Source organism: Rhincodon typus, chromosome 22 (assembly GCF_021869965.1).
Source record: "Rhincodon typus isolate 14 chromosome 22, sRhiTyp1.1, whole genome shotgun sequence".
In the NCBI taxonomy this organism is placed as follows: Eukaryota; Metazoa; Chordata; class Chondrichthyes; order Orectolobiformes; family Rhincodontidae; genus Rhincodon; species Rhincodon typus.
The window spans coordinates 43450656-43475867 of record NC_063353.1 but is presented as its reverse complement, the minus strand read 5'-3'; the positions used below and the strand labels follow the sequence as shown (position 1 = coordinate 43475867).

Below are 25212 nucleotides of genomic sequence, written 5' to 3'. Positions count from 1 at the left end.
TGCTCCTCCGATGCTGCTTGGCCTGCTGTGTTCGTCCAGCTCTACACCTTGTTATCTCAATTTCTAGGTTCATCTGTTTTCTGAGTGCTTTGCATATTGGAAAGCAACTTTATAATCTATAGACTTTCTACATAGATGGAGTCACATGACATGTTATGAGTTCAGCAAAGAAGGACACTGATGATACAATGCACATCGACACCAAATGGTTTAAACACTCTCTTTGTTCTTATCAGCTATACTCAGGAATAGATTAAATAATTGTCGCTGTTAAAAATTGTTGGCATGAGAGAAGGTAACTTGAAGCTGCTGCCAATTTAACAATACTTACAGTAAAAATATTGCATAATGTTGTATGTTGTACAATTTTGGGAATCAAAAATATGAACATTTTGTTGAAGATAAAATGAATTGCAGATTTCAACCCATTCCAAAACATGTACCATTGAACTGCTGCAACTGTTGTTTTAAACGTACAGTACAAAATAACATAAATGTCTTAGCAGTGTATTGCAGAATTTCATGAACAGGCACATTTGATTCCTTTTTATCCCATAAGAAATGTTTTTAAAAGATACTGTTGTCTCATGATGGTCCAGTTAGTGCACTTCAGAGAGGCATTAAATATTTTTTAAACATTTTTTATTACTGTAAATAGTGATCTTTACCAAATAGATTAACTGTGGCCGGTGTAAAACAGAGCACATAGTTTAATAAATCATCGGTACTGACTGTGGATATATCATGATCTAATTTTTTTTAATTGGTCAATCACTTTACATGCAATAAGTAGAAAATGATTTCAGTTTTTCATTGTTTTGTTGACTTCATTTAAGTGGATCAAATGTGAACATAGAGGCTTGACCTGACAAAAGTTTGTTCATGCTTTCATTTAACTATATCATTCAAAACATTTTATTGTTTGGCAGTCTCTCCATCTTATTTCTGTAAGTATTTTCAATTATTTTTGTTTTTGCATTTCCTTCCCAATCTTTACCCTTTTCGGGTTCTATTCCTTACTTGAATTTGCAGTAAGATCTAGAGAAACTTATTAAGTTTACATCTGCAGTTGGAAGTTCTCTTTCTTCCATTTAGGATTTCAAATGATATAGGCATTGCTGTTTAGTCCAGCATTTATTTCCTGTTGACATTTGCAAGGAGATGAAGGCCACAGCCCTGAGCCCAGCACATCTTGTGAGTATTCCCACAATGCTGTTTTGACTTTGCTAAAGCATAGGATTATCAATACAGCTCCAAGTCAAGGCGGTACGTGTCTTGGATGGGTGATGTTTCCCATGTATCTGCTGCCATTCTCTTTCTAGATTGAGAGGTCAGGAATTTGGTAGGTGCTGTTGAAGGAACCTTGGTGAGTAATTGCAAAGCATCTTGTAGTTGATATTCATAATTACCCCTGTGCATTGGTGAAGGGATTGAATGTTTAATATGGTGAATGAGATGCCAGTCAAGTGGGATGCTTCATGCTGGCAAGTGTCAAACCTTTTGGGGATTGTTGGAGCTGCAGTCATCCAGACAAGTGGAGAGTGCATACTCCTGACTTGTGCCTTTTATATGGTGGACACGTCTTAGGGAGTCAGGAGTTGAATTACTTGTCAAACAATGTTTCCTGACTTGCTTTGCAGCCACAGTTTTATATGGCTGTTCCAGTTCAGTTTCTGGTCAATGTCCCAAGAATGTTAATGGTGGTAAATTCAGTGATCGCAATGCCCCTAAATGTTATGGGGAAATAGTTAGGTTTTCTTTTGTTTGAGATCGTTATAGCCTAGCGTTCATATGGCATAAATGTTGCTTGTGTGGTCTTGATGCATATGTATGTGGCCTCCTTCAGCATCTGAGGAATTGCAGATGATACTGAGTATATTGCAATCATCAGCAAACATTTCTGTTTTTGGCCTTATGATAGAGGCAAGGTCATTGGAGCAGCTGAAGATGGCTGGGCCAAATACTTCTGCAGCAATGTCCTAGGATTAAGATGACCAACTTGCAACAATTATAGCTATCTTCCTTAGTGCTAAGTCTGTCTGTAACTAGTGGAGAGTTCTTACCCACATTCCCATTGACTCCAGTTTCGGTCGAGGTCCTTGATAGCTGATTCAGTCAAGTGCTTCTTTAATGTCAAGGGCAGTCTATTTTACCCATACCTCTTTGGTTTAGCTCTTCTATCTATGTTGGACCAAGACTGTAATGAGATCAGAGCTAATTGGCCATCATGAAACTCAAACTGAGTGTCAATTTGCACATTATTGCTGAGTCAGTGTTTCTTTCTTTATTCATGGAGGGAACGTGAGCATCTCTGGCAGGGCCAGTCTTTATTGCATATTCCTAATTTCACAGAGAGCACTTGAGGGTCATCCGTATTGCTGTTGGTCTGGAATCACAGCAAGGCCAGACCAGCTAAAGATGGCAGATTGGAAACAAGTACAGAAAATGCTGGAGCAACTCAGCTGGTCTGATCTCATAGAGTTACACAGTACGGAAACAGACTCTTCAGTTCAACTCATCCGCATCAACCAGACATCCCAATCTGACCTAGTCCCATTTGCCAGCATTTGGCCCATATCCCTCTAAAACCCTTCATATTCATGTACCCATCCAGCTGCCTCTTAAATGTTGTACCCTCCTCCTCCACTTCTTCTAGCAACTTGTTCTATACTAGCATCTGTGAAGAGAAAAATGGAGTTAATGTTTTGAGTCCAATATGACTCTTCTTCTGAAGAAGGGTCCAGACCCGAAACGTCAGCCTTCCTGCTCCTCTGATGCTGCTTGGCCTGCTGTGTTCATCCAGCTCTACACCTTGTTATCTCAGATTCTCCAGCATTGGCAGTTCCTACTATCTCTCTCCAGCATTAACTGTGTTTGTTTCATATTTCCATCCGCAAACATGGCAGATTTCCTTCCCTTAGCACTTTGACTATATCTGTATTGCCAATAAGATAATGGGGTAGCAATTGCGTGGATTGGATGTGTCATGCCTGTTTGTGGACAGGCTTGTGCAGTTTTACACACCACCAGTGTGGTTGCTGTTACTGGAACAGCTTGACGAGGGGTATGGCTTGTTTGAATGCATATACCTATAATACTATTACCAGAATGCTCTCAGGATCTATAACCATTTCTTGCGATTGTGTAGAATGAGTCAAATTGGCTGAAGACTGGCACCTGTGATGCCTGGCAGTTAAGAAGGAGACTGAAGTGGATTTTCCATTTCGCACTTCTGGCTGAAGATGATTGCAAATGCCTTAGCCTTGTCTTTTACACTGAACTGTTAGGATGTCCCATCATCAAGGATGGGGATATTTGTGGAGCATCATCTTCCAGTAAGTTGTTTAATTGCCCACCACCCATACTATTAGATGTGACAGGACTGCAGATCTTTTGACTGTGGGATTACTTAACTCTGTCTGTAGCATGCTATTTTCACTGTTTTGCATGGAAGTAATTCTATGTTGTAGCTCCACCAGGTTGACACTCACTACGAGATAAAGCTAGTATTGCTCCAGGCATGCCGCCTTGCACAGTTAATTGAAGCAGATTTGTTCCCCAGGCTTTATGGTAATGTAGGATTGGGAATATGTCTGTTTGTGAGATAGATTTTTGCTGAATACAATGTTGCTGTTACTGCTGACCCACAGTATCTTTTGGATGCACAGTTTGAGTTGTTCAATCTGCACAAAATCTATCCCATTTAGCGTTGACCTTACTTACAATGTTTACATTACTCAAGCTCAATCTTCGTAAAATTTGAACAATTTCTTCGTCACCTTTATGATTGGAAGGCTGAATTTTCAGAATGAGTTTTGCAAATTTTTAAGGACTTTTTTACAATAAAAAAGGGAAAAGAGAGAGGTCAATATTTGAACCCACACAAAATTGAGAGTTCAACATTAACGTCCTGGGTTATTTTTCTGTCATGTTCCAGAATTGTGGTTATGTTGAACATGATTGTAGTTCAATCCTGTATCACATCATAAAACGTTACCACAATTTATTTTGTTCCGATGGTATTATGTATGGACTAATGCATTTGGGGCTAAAATGAGGTTTCTGGATGGTTTCGTTTTGATTTGCTACACAGCAACAGAAAATAAAATTGCACCCGTATAAAATATATCAGTTTGGAGATTGGAAAAAATGCTAAAAGCTTGGAAACATAGTTTTCAAAAGATGTGACAAAGAAGTTTTTTTTAAAATTATTTGTGCAATGTGAATGTATCTGGCTGCGGCAGCACTTATTTGCCCTGGAGAAGGTGGTGGTTATTTGCCTCCTTGAACCACCACAGTCCTTGGGATGTTGGGACACCCACATTGATGTTTTTGAGGGAGTCAAAATTCATATGATGTCACCCAGCAACAGTGAAAGTATGACAGTATAATTCCAAGACAATGGCAGCTTAGAGGGGGATCTTGCAGGTGCTGATGTTCCCATGTATCTGCTGCCATCATGTTTCCAGGTAGAGGAGCTCACAGGATTGAAAGTGCTACCTTTGAAGCTTTGGTGATAGTGCATCTTGTGGATGGTATACACTTCTGCCACTGTGCATCGATAGTGGAGAGTTGAGGGTTGAGCTTCTTGTGAGTTGTTGGAGCTGAACCATTAGGCAAGTGTTTAGTATTATATCACAAACCTGATCCACTCATGCCTTGTAGATGCTGAACAGGTGCTGGGAAGACAGAAGATGAACCACTTCTGCACAATTCCTAGGCCTGTCCTCTAGTTTTAGACTCCCCAGGGGAGGTGAGTCCAAAACTAGAGAGCATATGTTTAAGGTGAGAGGGGAAAGATTTTAAAGGGACCGAAGGGGCAACATTTTCACACAGTGTGGTGTGTGTATGGAATGAACTGCCAGAGGAAGTGATGGAGGCTGATGCAATTACTGTGTTTAAAAGGCATCTGGATGGGTATATGAATAGGAAGGGTTTAGAGGCATATGGGACAAATGCTGGCAAATGAGACTAGATTAATTTAGACTATCTGGTCAGCTTCGACGAGTTGGTTGGAGGGTCTGTTTCCATGCTGTATATCTCCATGTCTCTGACCTGCTGTTGTGGCCACAGTATTTGTGTGGCTCCTGAAGTTCAGTTTCTGGTCATTGCTAATATCCAGGAAGTTAATTATGATGGTAATGCTGTTGACTGTCAAGGGACAATGAAAAGATACTTTCTTGTTGGAGACTGTGGACACTTGTGTGACATAAATGACAATGTTCAGTGGCACATATTAGCCCAAGTCTGAAGTTCTCTAGGTCTTGCTATTTTATGGACATGGACAGTATCTGTTGAGTTGTGAATAGTACCAGACATTTTGCAATTATCAGCAAATATCCACACTTCAGACTTTGAGATGAAGCAAAGGCCATTGATGAAACAGATGAAGATGGATAGGTCTAGGACAGTACTTTGAGGGAATGTTGCAGCAATGTCCTAAGATTGAGATTATTGGCCCCTAATACCCACAACCATCTTCATTTTGGCTGTATAACTGCAACCAGCAGTTTTTGTCCCTGATTTCTATTGACTCCTGATTTGCTAGGGCTCTTTGATGTTACACTTTGTCAAATGCGGCTATGATATCAAGAGCAATCACTATCACCTCACCTCTGGTGTTCAACACTATTGTCCATATTTGGATAAGATTACAATGAAAGTGGGAGCTGAGTGACCCTGGCAGAACCCAAACTGAGCATCAGTGAGCACTGCTGCCTGACAGTATTGTTGTTGACCCCCTTCCATCACTGATGATTGAGAATAGTCTGCTGGAGCTTTAATTGGCCAGAATAGATTTATTCTGCATTTTGTAGACAGGGCCTGTGCAGTTATCAGGTTGACCACTTTTGTAGCTATACTGCAACAGTTTGGTTAGTGGCATGGCTAATTTTGGACCTAAGTCTTCAATCCTACTGCCAGACCGTTGCCAGACCTCTCAATCTTTTTAGTAGCCAGTGCTTTCTGCCATTTCTTGATAAAATGTGGATTGAATCAAATTGGCCAAAGGCTGCCATCCGAGACTGAAATGGATCATTTACTAGGCACTTTGGCTGAATGTACCTGTAAATGCTGTAACCAAGACTTTTGCAGTGATCTCCTGGGATTTCCCTATCATTGAGGGTGGAGAAATCTATGGAGCTGCTGCCTCCTGTTAGTTGTTTAATTATCAATCAAGACCGGATGTGACAAGACTACAAAGATTAGATTTGACCAGCTGATTGTGACATCGTTTGGCTATCTCTTTTAAATTCTGCTTCTGCATTTTGACATACAAGTAGTTTTGTGTTGTAGCTTCACCAGATTTTTCATATGCTTGGTGCTCCTGGAATGCCTTTGTGCACTCTTTATTGAACAACAATTCATCTCTGAGCTTAATAGTGATAATAGAGTGGGGAATACGCAGGCCATGAGGTTACAGATTGTGCTTGAATACAATTCTGCTGCTGATGACCCAACGTACCTCTTGGATGCTCAGTTTGCAGTTGTGAGATCTATTTAAAGGCGGACACATTTAACACTTTTATAGTGCCACACATCATGATGGGAGGGTATTCTAAATGTGTTGACTGTACTTTGTCTCCCTAATGACTGTGTCATTACTCCTACCATATTCTCATGGACCGATGTATCTGAAACAGGAAGATTAGTGAGGACAAAGTCAATTAGTTTTCTGCTTTTGTTAGTTTCCTCGTCACCTGCCACAGACCCAGTCTTGCTGAGATATCCTTTCGGATGCTACTGCCTCGGTCAGAGGTGATGCTGCTAAGCCACTCTTGGGGATGGACCCAGGGTACGTTTTGTGCCCTTTCCTTACTTACTGCTTCTCCCAAGTGGTGATCAAAATGGAATTGTACTGATTCATTAGACGAGAGGGAACTCGGTATCAGCAGAATGTTTCCTTGTCCTGGTTTGACCTGATGCATGAGAATTCATGGGTCCAAAGTTAATACTGTGGAATCCCAAGGCAACTCTCTCCTGGCTGTATACCATTGTAGCATCATCTCTGGTGAGTCTGTCCTGCCAGTGGCATAAGACACATTCAGGAATGGTGATGACAGTGCCTTGGGTATTGTTTATAAGGTATTTTCTAAGAATATGACTGTATCAGGCAGTTGCTTGACCAGGATGTGGGACAGTCTCTTGGACTGCTCTCCCAACTTTGGCACAAGACCCTAAGATGTGAGGAAGGAGATTTTTCAGGGTCAACAGGGCTGGGTTGTTGAAGTAATTTTTGGTGCCTAGGTTACTGCTAAGTGGTCTTGTTTAATTCCTTTGGTTAAACTTTGCAGTAGTTTTCATACATTTGAGTGACTTCTATGCCATCTCAAAGGTCAGTTGGGGTCAGCATATTTCTATGGGTCTGGAAACACATGTAGGTCAGACAGGTTAAAAAAGACAAATTTCCTTCCTTAAAGGATATTAATGAATGAGATGGGTTTTATGCCAATTGACAATGGTTGCATGTTTGCACTTAAACATGTCTTTAATCTTAGATTTTATTCAAGTCAAATTTCACTGTTGGCCAAGATGGGATTCAAAACCTCATCACCAGACCATTAGCATTGAGTTCTGGATTACTGGTCCAGTGAATTATGACTGTGCCTCCATCTGTTGTCCCTGTATTCATTCTGCAGTCTTTTAGTAAATGTAATTTGACATGTTAGCCTTAATTGAATGGCCTGACACCTTAATGTTTTCACACATATCAAAGATAAAACACTATTTTATGATCCAAACCCACCTTTATTTCTGACAATGTATTTTGTTGTATGTATTTCTGAGGAAATAGTAAAGGGTGACATGATACTAACTAGAGGCTTATGTAGGTTTTTTTTTTGCATAGCTGCACACTGCTGAAGTAGTTACCAAGCATTGTGCAGGGTGAAAGAAAGTTAAATTGCTTTTAGTCAAAAATTTGTGTACCTCTTAATGACCAGCTATTGGCAGAAACTTGGCAAAAGTTTTCCCTTTTTTGGTCAAAAAAGTGCTAGGTTTGTTGAGCAGAAGGTAACAAAGGCAGAAAGTTCAATATGATTTCAATGGTAGAAATGATCTACAGCACTGCTGAAAGTAAATTTTCTTTTAATGTTTTTAAATGCAATGATGATTTCACTTCAAGTTGGGTTGGTTGAAGACTGACGAGATGCAGTAGCACTGGTTGGGTTTTGGGGATTAGGAGTTGAGCCTGGAACGGTGAAATGCAAGGAATAGGAATTGTAATCTGTTCGCTGATGACTCATTTGGAGAAGCTGATGATTATTGCTGTCCATAAATGCTAAAATTGGTTTATAGTCAAATTACTTAATGCATAATTATATTGAGCTTCTCATTTTAATTCTATAAATTCTAACCCTTCTTGGCTGTAGTCTGAAGATGTTAATTTGGTCTCCTTTCATCCTTAAATAGTCAGTACTGCAAAAGCATTACCAAACATTGATCGGGGCGAAGGACAGCTACAACTTGGGAGTGTTTATTGTAAAAGCATCCTAGAAAATCTATTTGTTTGTAGACCACTTTCACTTTTGTGTTTTAATGGGATTATACAAGTACGGCTTTGTTACACTTGTGCAATATTTTGCAATGTTTGCTTCTAGCATTTATAACACACAGACACATTTCAAAATTAATATTTTAGTTTTGTGTATATTTTCCTTTAGTGTTCTGCCTTTTCTTCAATGTAAACTTAAATACTACTGACTTTTGTTCCACGTAAAGTAAAATATTTGTGCTCAGCTGTTCCTGCGTAAATACTGTGTGAATTATTTTACTGAGTGCATTTGTTCACAGTGAATAGCTGGGTTGTAACCCCTTTGGGTACATTTGGTCTGTATTCAAAAAGTGAGTGTTGTTATCAGGAACAAGTTACAATTCTATCTCATGACTTTTCTGATTGTTGGTATACTCAGTAAATGTTGATGATTTAATATGGAAACAGACTTGGCATAATTACTGAACTCAACAATGTGATGGGACTGAATTAACAGTGCTCGATAACTTTATTTACACAGTGTGCTTTCATGGTCTTGTCATTTCAACAGAATATGTTAATTTAGTTCCCTTGCAGTGCTGCACTAAGTAAGTCCTTGAAAGCAGCTCCTGCCATCAATTGTCACTGACATACTAATGCTGCAACTTGTGCAGCAAGAACAAATTTCCTGAGTTGTTTTTTTAATTTCTAAATGATGGGTATAGATTAAAAGCAGAAATTACTGTAAGAATTCACTTAACGCAAGAGAGGGGATACCAGACGTTCTTCTGACAACTTCCCTTTCCTGTTTTTTCCACTAAAAACAAATCACCACCAAAATTACATTGTATAATTATGAAATTCTTAGCTTCTATCACGCATGATGGAGCTGAACAGTTTATTTTTCAGTAATCCAAGTTATTTTCTATTACAAAATAATGCCAGCATGAGAAAATATTTATGAAATAAAGGTTTATTTATATCTATTTTCCTATTTTTCCTTCCTTCTGTCTCTGCTAGCCTCTTATTATGTCATTTTGAACATTATTCATCATTGTCTTCCATTAATGCCACTTTCATATTTATAGACATTTAATTTTTCCAGTTACATGTTGCTCAATGTTTTAAGGCAACTGCTTCCCAAGCCACCTTGGATGTCTTCACATTCATGCAGTCCACTTCCAAAATGGCTTACTTTATCAATAGGTTATAAACAGTATTAGCTGCTAGAGCAGCTGATGTTTATTCTTTTGATAAAGTAAAGCAACTTTTTAAAAAGATAACCATAAAAGTGCATTTAAAACTTGTACTATTTCTTTGTGACTTGTTTCATTTCGCCATTGTCATCAATGATTTCACCAAGACCATGTTGTCTGATACCACCAAGCTTGAAAACAGTAAATAAGGCATTAAGATAAATTCCATGAGTAATCAGGCAGCACAGAGAGTGAATTTAACAAATGAATATTGTATAAATAGAGTTAATAATTATTTGAACTGATGGTAATGGCTCAACCCTTCAAAATATGCTTTCTGATAAATTACTAAATGTTTCAGTTAATAGATATTATTCAGGAAGTTAACACTTAAATTTTAATTTGTTCCTTTATTAGGTACAATTCGCTGTGTAATTTAAATGTCTGTCGAATGCTGGATGTACTCAATGAGCAGAATGTCAAGCAAAACAATTTGATTCACAGGCTTTGTTGTGAATCATAGAATCATAGAATCCCTACAGTGTGGAAACAGGCCCTTTGGCCCAACAAGTCCACACCAACCCTCAGAGCATCCCACCTAGACCCATCCCCCTATAACCCATCTAATCTACTCATCCCTGCACACTATAGGCAATTTAGCACAGCCAATCCCCCTAGCCTGCACAGCTTTGGATTGTGGGAGGAAACCGAGCACCCAGACGAAACCCACGCAGACACAGGGAGAATATGCAAACTCCACACAGTCACCCGAGGGTAACATCGAACCTGGGTCCCTGGCTCTCTGAGGTAGTAGTGCTAACCACTGAGCCACCGTGCCACCTGTGTTGTGTTCCTGTTAAATTCAAGAGGGTCATAGAAGTGTTCAATTCATGTTTGTTGTTTATAAGTTCAGATTCAGCCATTGGATAACATAGATTCTTCAGTCCATTCTGTGTTGGCCATGAGTTCTGTCGAAACTCTGAAATTAGCTTGAGCTGTAAAAAGAAGACAAAATTAACCCGACACTGTAAACTGCAAAACAAAATTTTCTGTAATTGTGCAGTCTGTCTATATACAGTTATTATCAAATGCCATTATATATGAATAAGTTGAAAATGCTCATTTAATTGCCTGTAGCCAAAAGTAATCACTGACTCCATTGTAACAATGGTTCAATCAGGTAGGCAGTGAGTCCATTTAAGTAACTTTCAGCAGTTTATAGAAATATTGTTAATTTTCCTTTAAGATAGTTTCCAGGGTAGAACAGAATAGTTTAAAGGCATTTGTAAGAAGGATGTTAATTTTATGCCAAATAGTTGGCAGTTTTAACTTGAAATTTGGTCAAAGTGGGATGATGTAGCACCTACCTCGATAGTGAAGTTCAGGAACGTAGTAAATAAATTCTATTTCTTGAATCTTCAGTTGCAACACAACTTCTTGTGTTTTACTTGAATAGCAGTATGATTTGTGTGATCTGATTTGATAACTGTCACTGCACTAATGTTCAAAGCGGTAAATTAGAAGTAGGTAACAATTACGTGAGACTAACCACAAAACATTTAATGCACATATTCCAGGATTAAACTGTTGTCAATTGGTAAATGTCAGGTGAAAAATTATATTGTGAACAAAGCTAAGGTAGTGTCCACAAATTCACTCGTAAAGTTTGTCCACAGCTGGGAAATCAGACCAATAATGTTCAGGTGGGTAAATTGGTTTTAGTGCAACACCCAGCCCTTGATTTGATTGTGTATTCTGGACTGGTATTTTAATACTGCATTGATAAAAATGCTGTCATTCAGATGAAACAGCATTATTTAAGGAAGAGCCAACATTGCTCACCAACATCGTGGAAAAAAGTCAATCGTTTGTGATTTGTGAAATGTTATTGCCACACCTGCCTACATAATTGCATTTTAACTTAAAGTGTAATGTTTATTATTTAATTAAGAGTCTGGATATTGAGCTAAAATCTAGAATATTTGACTTAAATCAATTCAAATTCAGCACCAGTGAGAATGAAGTCAACGCTGTCTTCAGTTGAAACTGAGGTATGTCATGGGTAAATGATTATAACTAGCTCTGCTCCCTCAAATCATCATATTTAGTAACTATTATAAAGTATTGTCCCTTGATGTAATTCACATTTGCTTAAACAGAAAGGCCTCTTTAGGAAAAAAAAAAGGCAAGATGAGAAAAATGAAAAAAAGTTGAGGATCATTCCTTCTTGTTTCATATTTTTAAATTGACTTTAATGGAATTGTGCTAATAACATTCTAAGGAAATTGATATTTCTTTTGCTTGCACTATGCCAGGTGTCACAGTAAAGGTCATGGAATGAGCCTTTTTAAAATGTAATGTAGGGTATTGTGTCCATTTATTAAGTTTTATTTGTAGAGCTAATATGATGTTGAAACATGATCAATAACGGCACCAACAGCTACACTAGATTAAAATCCTAAAAAAATTATTCTATGAATTTATGTGTATTCTCTGGGAAGTGACCTTCAACAATTCTTTGGGAACTATTTGGAATATATTTCATCAAATCTTCAGATAATATGTAATTAGATTTCAGAACTGTACTCTGTGATTTTGAGTTGTTATGTGGTGGCTGATGCATCTGCAGCAGGCAATTAAGAAATCGAAGATAATTTTGTGGCTGTATTTTTGAGGCTACAAATTATTTTTTCCACACCTATTACGTTATCGTCTTTCATGTTTTTCATCCATTTCTCTCAAAATCTTTTTACTGTTTGGGCATTTCTGAAGCATGATCCATTGTTCTCATCAGAAAGTTGATAGGAAAAGTTTAGTAATTTCATTTAAACATAATTTCCAACTTCCCATTGCAGAATGGAAATGCTAGCAAACAATGTAATTATGTTGTTCATTTGATCATTTCAGTTTGTTCCTGCATTTGTACTAGGGATAGGAATCTTCAGTGTCTTACTTGCATTTTTGACTACGTTTGCCTGGATAGACGCATCAAGACATGAACTTTGCCTTAAACTGCAATTTCCTTTTATTTTTCTATGATTCAGAATAACATTTATATTTGAATTTTGCTTTAAAAAATTGGATCACTAGTTAACATGAATCTAACACATATCTGGGTGATACAGTTCAAGTGTTCGTTCGTTTTTAAAGAAACCTATATTTTATGATGAAAATGAGAAGGAAGATTTATGGCTATTGTAACAGTGCAGAGGAAAAAGCGGTTATTCCACAATCTATGCAGACCTGATTGTGTGAAATACAGGGTTGGGTTTGCAGCAAATTGGAATACAAGAATTGGCTTGAATATTATGGATATTTTATTTAGGCTCAAACACAATAACATTGTTACCATTTATGGTCCTATTTTATGTTGTTAGGGCAATTAATTAAAATTTTACACTTATTATTCATCACAAAATATTTTGGTTTTGAACCTTTCTTTTTAGCAATAAAGAAATATCACATTGTTTACTCTGTTACAGGACTCTATGCAACTTGAATAAGGACAGTTTCTAATAATTTAGCAGTAAGTTGATGTGAACTGTAAAATTTATATGTTGTGTATATGGCTGTAGGTGTTTTAGTAATGAAAATACCCTGCTTTCATTAGTGTCTGTATAATTATCATCTTGTCTATAAAAGTGTAATAGTACTCAAATTGCAAAGCACTCTCTTTCGCCCATTTGAACATTTCCTGTTTAACTTTGTTAGTTTCCTTAAACTGAAAGTGTGTTACTCCCAGAAAAGAAACTTTGTATGAATGTTTTATGTGTATTTAAATATGTTTAAGCATAATTTACTGAAAACACTTGATACAATTCAGTAACTGAATTATTCCTTTCCCTCGCCTCTTTTGTTTTGAAAAAATGTAAAACTGAGAAATTGGACTTCTTTATTTAAAATAAAATCTTGAATAAATTTATTTACTTGTAGAACTGTTAGTGACATATTTACAAAAATATGTTTTATGCACAAGATAGTCAGCACATTAGAGCATTGACATACAGTGTAAAGTAGCAAAACAAAGCAGAGTTGGAAAATTAAGAGTGAGTGATTCACCTAGGCTGCAATAAATCACCTCCTTTATAGCTATTCAAAGTGGCATTTGGGGTAAATTTCGTTCGGAGGCGAAATGCTTCAGCAGTAAGAAGAGGTATCCCATACACACAATCAGAACAAACACAAATCAATTACTTGCAGTGAGTATATGACCACCGTTATTGATTAAGAAATTGGCAGCAAAATAACTTTTCTTAAAAATCCTTACCAATTTGCAAATGTAAAGTATTTGCACATGTAACATTTCCTATTTAACATGGAACAGCATACTAAAATTTAGTTTTCGTGAGGGTTGCAAGTTTTAAAGAAGTCAGATTGATTTGGTATTTTGGGGTTTAATAATAAGCCTAGTCTAGTCAGAATAATTTGATTTAACCACTGTGCTAAAATGTTGATATTTTCAATATTTAGTGCACATTTTATTAATTTTAGTGTATCAATTTCATAAAAAATAATTTAACTGGTAATAGACAATGGCAAAGTTTTAGCCAAGACTTAAAATGATTGGTATTTGAGTAGATTGGTGATTAAAAGGGCTCAAGGGAAAGAAGCTAGGAATTCAAACACTCTCTTCCTCCTCCTGAACAACAGCATACAGAAACTTCGCTTCCTCTGTCATCCCAAAATAAGTAAAAACAGTATTTCTTAAGCCAAGGGTGTAACTATCATGACATTCCTGGCAATTTTATGCTTCAACTTAATTTTCTCACACATATTTGTACAAATTCTGTTTTATTCACTCGACACTTGTATGCTCTGCAGCATTTCAAGTTGCTTTTCCTAAATGTTTCTAGCTAAGCAGGAACAAGGGAAGAGTTTATTGTTTTGAGATCTGCTGAGGGACTAAAAGTACTTCAGGCATGGCGACTAAAGGAGCTTATTTGGGGGTCGGGGAAGGCTTTATTTTTCTTTTTACAAACTGGATCTGAAATTTTAATTGTTTAGAAATTGCAGTTGTAATTACAGTGTCTTGCAGTGGACTTTAGTTAGGTGGTGTCTAGGCAAAACGGTGTCTGTGCAGTTTCACATGCCAATACATGCTGCTGCAAGCAGTATGACTAGATGACATCCATTGTCATTCAGCCGTTTCTTTCTCATGGAGATGCCAGACGCCAGGCGCCAGTCTGTTTGGTCTTTTCCCCATGATTGCTGCAAGAATGCCAGCCCACAACATGGATGGCACGTAACCAGCAGATAAGTGGAAGCATGTAATACAAATTAGGTACATTGTCATATCTTGTAAGAAAAAGCCTTTACCTTACTGTGATATGTATTTACTACACAGGATTCTAACAGAATTTTTTACACAAGCTTTTACACAATTCATTTAAAGAATGGCTTATATTTCACCGACTTACAATGGAACTCTTTCAACTTATATTTGCTATTAAATTGTTTTATTGTTGTGTGTGATTTGACGAAGAACTGTTTTTAATTGAAGCAGATTCATTCATTCAGGTGGATTCTATATGATTTGTACAGACTTTTTTTTATTGTTATTTGCTGAATACCATTTACAAATTCAGGATATTCGTTTGTTCATAAAAATCCAAACCCAACTTATTTTTGTCAAGTCTTGGATTTCCTTCAGCAGCATTTACATTATTTACATTGCAATATGGCATAGCGCTGTTTGTTCTAGGAATAACACAGTTGTTATTCGCAATATTTCTGACCATTTAGAAATTTTGTCCAATGTTTGCCCCCCTGAGTCTGCATGTATAATACAAATGGAGGCTTTTTGAAGGTCATATATTTTGCTCATTTCCTATATTGACTAGTTAAAAATCTGAATTATATTTACATAATACTTCTGCCTTGTCAACGTAGGAATATTCCAAAAATTCGAATGTAAGCTTCAAAATTTTCTTGAATTTTTCAAAAGCCTCTTCATTGAGTTTTACTTGTTAAAAGTTTATTATTCAATTCATAAAAAAATGAATTGCAATTTCAAACTTTGTGCTTTTTGATATTACTTTAGTATTTTATTCAATTTTATGACCATTGGTTTGGTAATGGGTGAAATTGTCATCAGATAAGGATATCCAGTCTGGTCAATTGTATGCAGGCCACTGGTTTCTTTCATGTTTTACTTGGAAACCACAGAAAATGCTGTGCTTGAACTAATACGTTTAAAGACAACTAACATCAGAAATAGTGTAAATAGAACTTTGTTCATATTGTTACAGTGTGAAAAGTCAGTATTTTTAAGGATTGGATGAAAATATGGTCTCAGTGGATAGTATTATTTTGGTAAAAATTGGGTAGGACGATGAGGAGGAGTTACTCCAATAGGAAAGCATTTCAGTCCTCCAAAAGTGATAATAAATTTCATCAAGTGACCAAGTTGTCCATTCAAAAGCTGAATTTGTTTGAATCATATCTTATTTGGGATAAGCCCTCTCAATTCTGTGTCATGCCTTTGACTTTCTTTATGCCTTGTTTACTTCTGTTTTGCAAATGTATTTTGAATTAGTAGCCAAATGTCTGTTAGATGAAATCACAAATAATTACACTAGATAGTCCCCATTATTTTCATCAAGGATTTTAATGCATTGTAAGCACGTAAGCACGCTTTTTTCTTCAAACTGTACAGGCCTTTGAAGTGCAGATGAAACATGGTTCTTTTGCCACAGTGATGGTGATTTTATAAAATTACAAGCTGGTAGCAATTGAAATGCAGTGGAAATAATTTTTCCATTGATCTTAGCAAGTAGACGATTTTTAACTTTTTTTTTTCTTCCTCCGTTTTTGAGGCAGAGATTTTAGTGCTATTGTCGTTGGATCTTAAGACTCCTAAATTTCTTTGACCTTTCAGATGAACCCATCCTGAACGTAAACATTTTCTTGACACAGTTAGAAAAGGGGCCAGCAGATCTGGAGAGTATTAGTGGCGCTATATTTTGAGGGAAGTGAGGTCCCCAGGTAATTCTTCAGAGTTCCTTTCCAAGCCACAGTACGTTTAGGCTACATTTTTTCAAGTAGCAAATAGGGTTCACTGCCAATGCCTGTACAGCTTTTTGAACTGTGATTAGTAGAAAACTTAATTAGCCTTTGCCTCTGCCATGAACCTGGGCTTATACAGTATAACTTCAATATGGTCTTTGTATATTTGATTTCTACTTTAAAAAAAACTTGGCTGCTAATTTCTTAGAGTCTAAATGATGCCAAAATGTAAATTGAAAACAATCCAGTGCAGAAAATCTATATTGGCCTTTAGGATGTGAGTTTGCTTTTGCAATTTACTGCAAAATTTACAAATAAATCTTTTTCAGTTCAAACAAAATACCTCCTATCTAATTTCAGAGAGTCTGGAACAGTGATGATTACACATTTAAGCATTATGAGATTAAACAAGGTCTGTTGAATAGTATATGTCTCCTAGCTATCCATTCCTTCCTCAAACTAATGCAGTTTGTGAATCTGAAGTGGAAGTTAGAATAGTTTCTTAACATAGCTGAAGGCTTGACCATGTGTTATAACACTATTGTCACTCCCATTTTTCCTTTTCCTGAAGTCTTGTAGAATAATTGTATGGTTTTAATACACTGTACAGCATTGGGAAAATGGCACAAATACATTGGTTGAACATCTTTTGATCAAAAAGATAGTAACTTATGCAAAGAAATTCTTTGGGAGTAAGCTTTCAAGGTAAAATCTTAAGTAAATTTGAGAAAATCTTCAGTAAATATAAGACATATGTAAATAACCTTATTGAATTATTATAACTGAGTTAGGTGTGCTTTCAAAGTAGTGGAAAACAATGAATATCTTATGCATTTTAAATGGAACTGGCATTCAATCCTGAAATAGTCATTGTTCTCAAAATGTATATCAAAGAATCATTACATTAATCATTGAAAATAGTAACAGAAATGGTTCTTTTTTAATCGTCATTGATGTCAGCTGTACATTATAACATCCTTCCTTTTATTTGGATCAATCAAGGTTCTGTTTGGTGCAGTGGTAGCATCTCTATCCCTGGACCAGGAGGCCTGGATTCAAGTCCCACCTGCTCCAGAGATGTGTAATAATGTCTCTGAAAAGGTTGATTAGGAAAATATGTATCTGAATCCATCTGGATACTTTAAGGATAATTCATTGTTTATGGACTGATTCTTCTTTTGTCATTTTAATTATTTATTTTCATTTACACAGCAATTTTTAACCAAATAATACTAATATGAAAGGATCTTTATTTTAAATTTAACTTTATTTTAAATAAATTGTTTTTTTTTAATAACTGAGCCAATACAATGTGTTAAACCCTGTACAAGCTGACGACTACATGGGAGAAGCATACAAGCACTTGAAAGGAAGGTGTTGTTTTCTTGAAAAAAAAGTTACAGATACAGAAGAAAAACTGAAGACAACCAGAAAAGTGAAAGAAATATCAAGAACTAAATACAAAAGTTCCAGGTGTGAATAAGAAATTTCTGGGAACTGTTTTTAAAATTGACCCGGATTAACCATTCCCTGAGAGGTTTTATTTTTGAAAAGTCCTGCTTGGTGCCCAAGAAAACTAAAGTAGCAAAAATGCCAATAAGTTTCAATGCTGCAGCATTTTATAAATGCACAATTTAATAAGTAATCTTTTATATAATTCCAGGTTTGTATTGATTTAATCAAAGTTTAACAACACTTTTTAACTAGCTAAAAGTTGCATTGTAGATGTTGATCAGCATTACATTTATGTGACTTGCATTTTCAACTGAACACGGTTTTTCAAAATAATTTTAAGAATTAATTGGTATTCAGTCAGCCAATTCTATATATTGTGGGGTACTGGCTCTGTTTTTGTCAGTGTTGTACTTTATATTGACTTCAAAAAAGCTGTATCTAAATATAGAATCTTCGTGAACACTGCACCAAATTTCAAAATTGCATATTACATTGAACTCTTTATACTCTGGCATATTCTAGATCAGTGTGCTCCAGATTTGCATTCTGCCCCTCCACATCCCCTTCTGCTGTTCATTGCAACTTCTGAAACAAAGCATGTTTGGCCTACTCACTAGGGAAGATCAGAAGTTTGGAAGGACTCGAGTCACAGTCTATAGTCAGAGATGGTATCTCTCAAATTCCCACATACAAAGAACTAGACAGATTCCACTTCCACATGAGCACCAAGAATTCACCTCATGAGGTCTTTCTGACATTTAGTAGAGTGTGGAAAGATATAAGGAAAGAGGGGATTCTGACAAGGTGGTACCAATAATTTGTATGTATTACCTCAAAGTTTACAAGGAGAATACTAGATCTGAAAGGTGTACATTTGGAAGCCCCCAGAATGACTGGCATTTGATGTGGTTGAGATGCTCTCCATAAATTTTATTTCATGTTCCGCAAAAAGGACCGTTTCTACAGCCAAGCCCATATGGGTCCAAACATTATATGTGTACAGAATGTGGGTAAATCATAAACTTATTAATAACTTCCCTGAATGTTGTACGAACTGGTAGATAAAGATATGAATAGAAAAGTAATAGAATCAGTCATGAATTTAATTACTTAATGGTAAATTATTATGTTTTACTTGACTTCAAAAAATCTATTTCAAAATAAGACATCTTGAAACTAACATGATTTCTCATAACTTGGACCACACATCCCAGAGAAAAAGGTTATCAGTTAACTTGGTTATTCATCAAGTTGTATGATCTGCTGCCCAAGCCTGTCGAGAACTGCTCTGAACTACAAGTAGAAAGAGAAAAATAATTTGTACTGTACCTTTTTTATGTTTATGACCTCAACGTGTTTTACAGCTAATTAAACACTTTTGAAATGTAATCATCATTCTAATGTAAGAAAATACGACAGCTAATTTGTAAACAGCAAGATCCTACAGACAGCAGCAAAATGTGCATTGGGTTTATTTTTATGTACCTGAGAGTATGGGTAGGGTCTCAACTTAATATTTCATCAAAATGTTAGCTCCTTCAACAGTGTAGCACTCCATCAGTACTGCCCTGACATGTTAGCCAAGGCTATGCATTTGAAAATCTAGAGTCAAGATTGAACTTGGAACTTGCTGACGCAAAGACAAGAGTGAGCTGAGACTGGCACTTACTCCAAAAAATGCAACAAAGCTGTCAATTGAAACAGATTCAAAGATATCAATGACCTTCATATCACAAATCTGTGTTATGCTGCTGATCCGTTTCGAGAATAAAACTGGGTTGTGTGTTTGATGAAGGGAGCTCACTTGAGACACAAATCATAGCTGATGGCCCTTCTAAGCACAAATAAATCCTGAACATTTTGCCACAACCATGTAAATTCAGCACAGTACTTGATTCATAGAATGGTGCAGCACAGAAAGGCTGTTTGGTCCATCTTGCTTATGTAGGCTCTTTCGTAGAACTAACTGTTTAAACACTTCCCTGCACTTTGACCATAGCCCAGTAGTTTCTTTTCACCTTTTTGTATTTTCCACATCACTTGTGAATGTTGCTATTTAAAATGCTTCCAGCACCATTTCAGACATTATATTTCAGACTACAACAATTTTCTGTTTCCAATTTTTCCAATTGTTCCAAAGTTTCCAATTGTCAGCTCTAATTCTTTGCCAATCACCTTAATTGTCTGTAATCTAGCTACTGCCCTTTCTGTGAATTCAGTATTCTTTGGATATGATTTTCACTTATTTACTCTTTTAAAATAATTCGTGATTTTGAACATGTCTAACAAATCTCCTCTTACCCTTTTCTACTCTAAGGAGAACAGCACCAACATCTCCACTTTCTCTTCATTCTCCTCATTGCTGAGGTTTCTCATCCCTGAAGCCCTTCTGTAAGTCTCTTTGGCAGCCTTTCCAAGATTTTGACATCCTTCTTAAAGTGTGTTTCCCAGAATTGTGCAGCTGAGATCTGACCAACCTTTTCTCAAAGTTCAACATAACTGATTTGTTTTTGTACTTCATGTCTCCTTTAAAAAGGCCGAAAATTTTTTAACAACCTTGTCAACTTGCCCTGCCACCTTTATTGATCTATGTACAAAGACCCCTCCCCCAGTCTCTATTTCTGTACAGCCTTAAAATCGTGCAGTTTATTTCATTGTGCCTTTTCATTTCACATTTTAGCTTCTGTTAGATTTTGTTTGCCAACCAGTCGATGTGCTGCTGACTTTGTTACTGTCGTCCTCATTGTTTACTACGTTCCTAACTTTTGTATCATTTTGAACTTTGAAATTGTGTCCTGCATATGCCTAAGTCTAGGTCATTAATGTATTAAAAAGAACTGTAGCTCTAATACTGAACAAATGGTTGCAAATCTCTGATCTCATTCATGCTCCATTTAGTGTAATTTAACTTTTATTCATTTAATGGCTGCTCTCGCAAATTATCTCTGGTGCACAACCTGAGGATGGAACTTCACTTTCGACATTGTGATGGGCCGATGCACCAGCCCTGAACTTGCACAGTGCTGGTTAAATTTACATCTATAACTTTGAATCAGATGGCATTTATCCACTGTTGCAGAGTAAATCAACTTTTATTTTGTTGTATTTTATTCCACGCTTTTGTCCATTGTTCTTGATTATTCTGTGGCAAAAGCAATATCAAACGTTTTTCTGTACTTGCAGAGAATTTATGGAAGGTGTACAAGAAACTACTCTGCATATTTTTTATTTTCTTGTTACAAATTGTTACAGCAAAAAAAAAACTGCCTCAGTTTCTAATTGTTAGTGGGAAAGTGTAGTATACATTAAATGTTTCACCTGAGTGCAAGTCAAATTCCTTACTGCAAAAACGGATCATGTACTGTACTATGTCATCACTTGTTCAACTATAAAAAGCAATTTGTCATTCCTAACCCTATGTTTATTGTTTACTGTTCTCAGCTTGGCGCCAAGCATTGCAAAAACTAGAAGTTAAAAACATTTTGTTTTGGGGACGAGCACAGCCTGTGGTTTTACCGTCGCTCCGATCAAAAGGAATCTTTTGTATAAACAATGTATAGTAGGTTGTGCTTCCTTGCTGAGGCATATGCATTACAAGCCAACCACAGCAAGATGTGGGTTTGGATGTCCCTTTTGGGTTTCGGTCTGTTGCAGCTTTTTTTTTGCTACACATACCATAGTCGTACATTGGTGCCAGTGTGACCTGGGGAAAGTATGCATGTGGTTCCCTAATCATTTGCAGTGGTCCAAATCATTTAGCCTTCTCTCCTGTGATGTCATGCCGATCAAATGATTTAGCTGTACGTTTTAAGTGCTGCTACTGAGCAAACCTTCAAAGAGTCACCTTAATGACTTCAGTTGTCCAAAAGCAGAATATTAACCCTTTCAAGTTACTGGAGCATTTTGAACAAGATACGGAATAATAAGGAACCTAATTACATTTATACCTGCTTTTAAGTGATTTTTTTTGTGCTTGTGGTAATTTTGAAATTATTCCACCAATACATTTATGCAACTTCATGCCAGCAAAATTTTGCTTTCTTTTAAAGCCAGGTATCAGCAGGTAAAATCCAAGGTGACTGCCAGCGGCTTTTTTTGACATTCTCCGTGGATAGTACTTTCTAACAGGAATATCTCGTCTTTCTGACACACCCCATTTTAAAAAAATAGAATATCCGAATTCTGTGGTTGTATCTGTTCTGTTCTTTGCACTTCAGTTACCTTCCATTCACAAACTTGGAAGTCACTGTTATTTGTTTTTGACATGCATCAAAATCTCTATCCCTTTGCTTGCATAATATGAGAAAGGCAGGATTAGATCATTTTTCTTTCACTTTTTCATTATTAATGCAATTTACTCCTAGTTTTGCAAAATTTGGAAATAATTATCAGAAATTTGCTAATTAAACCTGTACAAGCATAAGATATCTTGAACACTAAGAATTATTTCTTTTAAGGAAAAAATTCTCTGACCTATTTTGTACGTATGAATTATGTTAAAACGAATGAGGAAAACATCCTTATTTTGAAGTTAGAATATATGGAAAGTATTAAACATCTTTATAGGATTATAGTAGGCTACAGGACTGAGCAATTGCAGATAAAATCCGTCGTGCAGCAACAAATGAAAACCCGAGCTAAACATTTGCATTTCATTTTCAATAGCTAAATGTGTCAAAATTACTGCCATTTTAAAGAAAATATATGGAAGCCAAGATACAAAGTATGATACATCGTAGAAAGCAAAATTTTAAAATATACTTCTCGTTTTGTTCATAAGAGCCAATTCTTTAAATAAAAATTTTGAAAATGCAATCAATTGAAACAAAGTAACAATGGATATTTCCTCATAGCAGAAGATCTTAAGCCCCAAAATATCTGTGTACAATTCAATAGCTTTGAAAATGCCTTTCCAAAGAATAGCAGCAATGGTATATTATTTAACATTTGAACTTAAATTGTTTTGTCTTGCAAAAGTCATAGATCTGCACTTCAATTATTTACATCCATTAAAGTACATTTTGTACTACCAAAGACAGCATTGCTGATCGATATACCCAGAAACATCCTGTGGGATAGCCATACAGTTTGTAACAAGATGATCAAAATATGTTATTACTTCTGAGAGAAATGTCTTGTATCTCAACTGAAAAATCCTTTTCTTAATTAATCCTTTCACTGAAACAGCTGTGTCACTCAGGTAAATTATTACTTTATATAGAAACCATTTGAAAACCACCATAACTGTTTCACTTATATAAATCTTAAATGTTAAGGAGCAGCCTACAATGGTAATTCGACTGTTAATAGCTAATTTTGTTACAATATATGTGGTACAGTGGTAATGTCCCTGTATCTGGGTAGGAGGTCTGGGTTCAAGTCCCACCTGCCCTGGATGTGTGCTGTAACATGTCTGAACAGGTTGATAAAAATCTATGCAATTTGTTACGAATTTTAACTTTTTGAGGACTTCTCCAGTACATAGAAGTAAAATCAAATATATTAGATGTTTTAGTGTAATATAGGAACTTACTATAAATCAAATGATGGATCTTAAGTTTTAATATACAACTTAGAATCTATGCATTTTTAACTATTCATTGTTTAATTGAACACATGGAGTTTGCAAAGTGAATCCTCTCTGGAGAATTCAACAGTTAGTCTCAAATTGAAAATCTGAAAGTTTTCAGCTGACTTTTTCTCTCACTTCACTTAAATTATCTGCATGTTACCCAACCGAAAGATTTTCATCCTAATCTAGGTGAGAGATGGAAATAATTTGAGGAGAAACCATTCTTGTATAAATCTGTTTTTACACTGAGCAGTCAATATTGTACATGGCTGCAATAAATAGAGAATTGGCTGAATATAGTTGAATTATCTTTTGAAGTAAAATCAATCTGTTTTGTACAAACACACCGCCCCAGCACTTAGTTTTTAGACCTTTTGTTTTCGGGTGTGAATATTTCCAATGAGAGACCAAAGCCATTACTAATTACGTGATGTGATGTGGAGGTGCCGGTGTTGGACTGGGGTGGACAAAGTCAGAAGACATACGACACCAGGTTATAGTCCAACAGGTTTATTTGACATCACAAGCTTTCAGAATGTAGCCCCTTTGTCAGGTGAAGTGAGAGAGAAGCACACAGAACACAGAATTTATGAGCAGAGGGAGATCAATGGGCAGAGGGATCAAAAGACCGTGCAAGTGGTGTGAGTGGAGTGCCGATTAATAAGTCTGTGCAGGTGATCCGAAGTGTTAGACAGTCACGTAAAATGTCAACAGCTGAATAACAGGTGAAGGGATGACCTGTACAGGGGGTTCTGCTATAATGCGACAGTTGCATTCCGCCACAGCATCACGTTGTAGAAATTCACACTACATAAATAATGGGGCCTATGGGAAAAGCGGGGTTAGGGGCAAAAAGGACACATAACAATTATATTTTCCAAAATTCTTCCTCACCCATGTAGCTTCACTCTTATAACTGAAATTTTAATGACAGTTTATCAGACAGGTGCAAAGAGGCAATACATTTACAAATCTGACCTTGTATTTGCAAAGTAACAGCTGGGCTTTAAATAGGGTTCAGCCACTGTAAATCCTAGCAGTACTGCATGATAGTGTGAGCATGATCCAAAAGGGGTGAGCAGTGCAAAATTGTGTGAGATAGAGCTCAGAGCCAGCAACCCTCCACGAAACTCCCTCAAAATTGACACGTCGGCAATTTTTAGTAAAATTCCCTCCCCCGCTTAAATGCTGATCTGACCTGACATTTCATCGGTACAGACTTCTGGATAGATTTTCAGATAAGTGAAGCCTATCAGCATTGAAGTTAATTGTAGGATTAAAATGCGTTGTAAACCAGAGTAACATTGTATTCAATATACTGCTGGAAAAGAACAATCCATACTCGAGAGGATCGCGTTAAAGCCAAGTCACATAGCTGGAACATGCATTATAGGAGAACCCCTTGTAATCCGATTGAGGCAGAAAGATAATTATAAAAAATTGAAAATTGGGGGTGCTGGAGACAACCCAAATGACTGGAATAATCTTGATATTTCAGTAGATAGTAGGAACTG

At 36.5% G+C, this 25212-nt stretch overlaps 1 protein-coding gene and 1 long non-coding RNA gene across 2 annotated transcripts in view; one reads left to right on the top strand and one right to left on the bottom strand.

The window, feature by feature from the left end:
- Positions 1-25212, top strand: part of taf3 (TAF3 RNA polymerase II, TATA box binding protein (TBP)-associated facto) — a 107666-nt gene that overhangs the window by 8995 nt on the left and 73459 nt on the right. The gene's annotated exons all lie outside the window — the stretch shown is intronic.
- The window catches only part of LOC125485771, a 20967-nt gene continuing 6184 nt past the window's right edge, over positions 10430-25212 (bottom strand). Inside the window, exon 3 of the long non-coding RNA XR_007264469.1 lies at positions 10430-10661. This is a non-coding gene — a long non-coding RNA (uncharacterized LOC125485771). The remainder of the gene's footprint in view (positions 10662-25212) is intronic.